This window comes from Notothenia coriiceps, unplaced genomic scaffold (genome assembly GCF_000735185.1).
Source record: "Notothenia coriiceps isolate Sejong01 unplaced genomic scaffold, NC01 NC01_scaffold00020471, whole genome shotgun sequence".
Classification (NCBI taxonomy): domain Eukaryota; kingdom Metazoa; phylum Chordata; class Actinopteri; order Perciformes; family Nototheniidae; genus Notothenia; species Notothenia coriiceps.
Genome location: NW_011353172.1, coordinates 22,735 through 27,916, shown reverse-complemented (window position 1 = coordinate 27,916; position 5,182 = coordinate 22,735). Strand labels below are relative to the sequence as shown.

At 39.3% G+C, this 5,182-nt stretch overlaps 1 protein-coding gene across 1 annotated transcript in view; it reads left to right on the top strand.

Annotated features, from left to right (window-relative positions):
• LOC104952719 (brain-specific angiogenesis inhibitor 2-like) overlaps positions 1-5,182 on the top strand; it is a 70,337-nt gene that overhangs the window by 64,015 nt on the left and 1,140 nt on the right. The gene's annotated exons all lie outside the window — the stretch shown is intronic.

The following is a 5,182-nucleotide window of genomic DNA, read 5'->3' as shown; positions in this document are numbered from 1 at the left end:
ATCCGGAACTCAAATTAGTTCATCAGAACCTTTTTTACCCCTTTTTCCCTTTTCCCTGCTAGAGAGCAGGGACTTTCCTGGGAGAAAAAGGTTCCTATAGGCGCGTTCACACCGGAGTACTTTTCCCATTTAGTTCCGATATAGTTCCGAAATGTTGCGCTCACACCAAAATTTTTTAAAAACTTTTTACCCCCTTTTCCGTCCCTGCTAGAGAGCAGGAACTTTCGTGGGAGAAAAAGGTTCCTATTTCTGATTGGCTGGGCGGATTGCAAACCACGCCCCGTAAAACTCCCAAAAAGTTTTGTGAAGCCGCCATTTTATTATCCTCGCATTAACATTAGCATTAGCATTAGCCCAGCGCACAAACGCAGAGAGACTAACTTATGGCAACACAAAAGAAAAAATGGGAGCGGTGGAGATGAGGAGGTGTCTGCGTTCTGGCGATTTACTCGGAAGGCTTCAGTAGAAGCTGCTGGGAGTCCCAGCAGCTTAAAGTTTTAACAAATAGCTTCATCCACACCAGAAAAGCAAAGCCATCTGTACTCTGACTACACATTGTGATTGTATGCCACATGAGCAAATGTAATGTACTGAATTATGCATGTTGATTGATGTAAAATACGGAAAATGCACATTTAAAAGTATGCACGTCACTTGTTTATTCATACAAATGATCTAACTACATGAAACAAGGACGGACACATAAAGTAGTCAATGTCAGTCTGACAGCATTGGATAATGACAAACAGTCTGACAGCTCACAACAGGGGGGTGGCTAAAGATAACACCAGAAATACAACTAATCTCTGACCTCTTTGTTTAGCTGCTGAATTTCAAACAACAATTGACCCTTATCTTGCTGGGTTTCATTATTGATGTCTTTCAGCAAAATGTCAGCTTTGACATTTATATAGTTATAATGCACTCACAAAGTTGGAGCTTTGATATTGCAGAAAACGCTTTCTGATACACACGACTGCTGCAGACCCAGCTGGGCTCTATAAGTAAAATATTATCAGTGTCGCTAAGCTGGCACGGAAAGATGAAAAGGAAATAACTTTTGTTTTGAGTTTTTGTTTTAGTTGAATTAGCCGGGAGTTGCTGCCGGCTACTCTTATCATGGAAAACAGAACCCAGATGTATAAACAGGTGAACAACTATATGTATAGCCCAGGGATCCCAAATGTATACCGAAAGATATCAATATGGCATTATCCAAACAAATGCTGAGATGGGTAAATGTGTTTAACACCATCATGTTTGCTGGCATTGCATTATTCAACGCATCTGTTGTTTGGTTTTGACTTTGACAAAAAGTAAGGTTTTATTTTATGGATGCTAGAGTTGGTTTTTATTTTGAAAGGTAGATATCCCTCAGTGCACATGGGGATTACACCATAGCCATAATCGAATATATAGATTCAACATGAATGAGGGTCTATAGGAATGGTATTTGCTATGCGAGGCTGTACTGACAACCCAGTCTCACGGCATTTTGTGTTATAGTCACGACATTTAATCTATTGATTCATGTTCACCAACACGATTTCCCCCTTTTTTTCGTGTCACACAGAACGATTTTAAAAGCAATGTATTTCTATTGGTAGTATGTTTCGTGCCTGCAGCACGTCTTTTTGTCCGTTCGGGTCTTGGAAGACCGGAAGCTGTGGGGTTCATAAAAACATGTTCTTACTCAATATCAAGCCACGNTACAATGACTCATACAGTGATCCATTAAAAATAAATAATGTACTGAATAGGCGCGTTCACACCGCAGTACTTTTCCCACTTTAGTTCCGATATAGTTCCCGGAACTATATCGGAACTAAAGTGGGAAAAGTACTGCGGTGTGAACGCGCCTATTCAGTACATTATTTATTTTTAATGGATCACTGTATGAGTCATTGTAAGCTCAATTGATTCCACATGTATGTGTTTTTAGAAAAATAAGAAAAATACATCTTACCTGAAAACCTTAATGTACACAACTTGGAAGATTTATTTAAATAGTTAACAAGTGCATGTATTCTCTCGTTCACCTTCTTTGTCGCACAAAGAAACACACAAATCTGCGCGCCATGTTGCTTCCTGTCAAGATGTCTGCTCTGACTCAATTTCGTGTCTTTGAAGTGTCACAGTGCAGTTGATGATCATCAGGGAACTGTCCTCATATCTCATTACTGACATTGTGAAGCGAGTGTGTTTGTGCGTGTGCATTTCTTCACATTCAGATATACCTTTGAGAATTAAGGTTGACAGTCTTGTCATCTAATGTCACCCTGATTGTGTTTGAGTGGCCTGTCATAGTAGAAGTATACTTAGTAGTGCTGGGGGGAAACGATTATTTTGAAAACGATTAATCGGGCGATTATTTCATCGATTAGTCGACTAATCTAACGATTATTTTTCTGTTGTTCGATTTATAAAAACATAATGTATCTCAAATAAATACCAAAAAACATTACTTCATTCATGACAACTGCGCACCAGCTTACGTGCAGCCCTGGCCTGGACATTGCTTGGCTCCGTTAGTTGACATACATTGATAATATGCTGACTAACGTTAGTCTAATGTTATGTTTGACTCGTAAACGTCCACAACATGAGTTAGCTCTCTGTGCAGTTTGTTCGTTCCGGGTTAGTAGCGGCTAGATAGCGGTGTTCTGCAGACGTAAACTAGCTACCATTCCATCCAACATTAAATGCTGACAAACGTTAACTAACACACAGCTGGCGCCGCTAGCTAGGTAGCTAACATTAACTACTAACCAACCAAGCACGAACAAACCGCACGGAGAGCTATAAGATAGTTAGCACTACCGAAGTGCACAGAACTCAAGCTGCACAACACACTAGGGCTGTTCCTATTTATGAATATGCTTTTATTTTGAAGGAGAGGTAGCGCTGTTGACAGGAAGTTGTTGTTGCTATGGAAACAACGTGACGGAGATTAACGGAGAAAAGTAATATCTACATATAAAGACGGAGAAAGTAAACGATAAAGTTTATGGTTAAGTGTTAGCACAACCCCGAACAAGCTCTTACGTTGATATTGGAGATTTCAATAAATTCAATTTGAAAGACCTAGGGCGAGATGTTTTTGTTTGGGGGCTTTTTGCAGGGCTTCGTGCGCAATCCTGTGAGGAGGAGGTGGTAGCCGTTTCAGTCTCCATAGTGTTTAAAGTGCGATTGCGAACTGCTTGTTGTTGTTTTGGGTGACCCACGTGTGTGTGGCGATGCGTCGACGAGGAAATATGTCGTCGACGCATCGCTACAGCACTAATACTTAGTCTTGAGTGATGCATTAGGTTGTGCTCTGGTAAAATGTTGTCAATGTTCTTTTAACATTTTGATGGCGTTATTTGATCGACAGTAGAATAAACCGCATTGTGAATTTTTTTTTTTGTCAAGATGAAAAGCAATTCAACTTACTTCATTTGATATATATTTATGATATTTGATAAGATAATAAGATCAGAGGTACTTTATTGATTGTTAGATTTAGACAAGTTAAAATCAGACTTCTTAAGATAATATAAGCACAAAAGTTGCAAAAGTCAGAAATTAGCAATAACTTTTGAATTTGAACTTTGAATACAGAGTAGAGACAAACAGTTTTTTTAATCTTCTCTGTTTTATGTATTTATTTTGGATTTTTTTTATTATATATTTATCCTTGTTGGGTTTTGCCATATGAAAGGTAGCCACATAATAGTGCATCTCAAGTTTTTTGTATTATTCTTTTTTAGATGTTATGTCTTGTTATTTCTCAAGTCACAATAGATACAAAAGGCAAGAAGTCCATATTTAGTTAGTCACTTCTCTCCATCAACAGTGTTGTTGTCAAAGTGCTGTTGGTCATTGCTACAGTATCAGCTTGAGAGGATATGATTAAGGTCTTACTCATTGATTAGTGGGGAAAGAACCATGTGCACAGCACTGTCTGCAATAGGATACAGTCTACAATATATATTGGCAATAACTAAATAAACACATTTTTGTCACAAAACAAAATCACTTTAAACATGTTTTTACAATTTCAAATTGTTCCCCTATTAGTTTTATTAAAACGTTTAAAATGAATTCCTTAAAACAAAAAGCAGTACGAGTGTCCTCAGATTTAACTCCAGTTGCAAAACAACCCACATCAGATGAGATGTCATCATATTGTCACTGAAATGGTGCTAAGAACTGATGGTTTAATGTAACACCTCCTTCACGAAACTGAGCCCCACCCACTTCAAACCAGAAGCAACAAAATGAATGACAGAAGTCACTCATTTGATATACCCAAAACGATTTTTTCAGAAATAGTGTGTTTTTAGGATCTCCTTACATATTGAATATATTAAAATGATGAGTTCTTGTTGCCTCTGTACCCATGTCTCATTGAGCTTTGGCCCAAACAGGACACCTGTGTAGCTGCTCTTAATGTGCCTCTCCCACACTGTGTCTATCTATCTGGTATCTAGAATAGTGTATCCAGGGTTAAACATAAGGTTAATGTGTAGTTTGAGCTGCCAGGGTAATTAGAGCAGTTGGAATCGTATTGATCGACCTCTACTCTCAACCTTCTATTGAGCGCATAAAAAGGGAAGTAGAAGGGAGGGGGGGAAATAAAGGGAGGCCGTGTGGGGTAATAAAGTGTACAAGGTCGCATGTGATTCTAGGCAGTGTTTTACCCAGAAAGGTGTTGCGTGTCAAAGCAATTGACCATTTAGTGCAGAACAATCCCCATCCACCGTTTAAGCTGCACTAGTCTTTTGTTAAATGTTAGCTGATGCAACCTTTTACGATTGGCATCAAGGCCTCAAGTCTCTTAGGGTTTTCTTCCAAGAGTTGGAATAGAGAAAAGACAAGAACAAAGATGAGAAAGAAAGTGTTTAGGGTGCCAAACACGGACTTAAGAACAAGTGAGGTGACATTAGCTTCTAATGCCAGCGGAGTAAAAGAGCCTGTCAGTGAGTTGGCGTGCGTGTGGCCATGACTGCATATTAAACCTACAGAGTGGATGGGTGAACTCGGTAACCTTGATGCTCCACCCTCTGAAACTTTCTGTCCCTCTTTCACCCCTTCTTTGTATTGGAATTTCCTATGGACGTGTTTTGGTCATTTGACAGCTTGTTTTGTGTGTATTTGTCTCACAGTCGCTGTTTATGTCCCCTGTGCCCCCCCCCCCCCC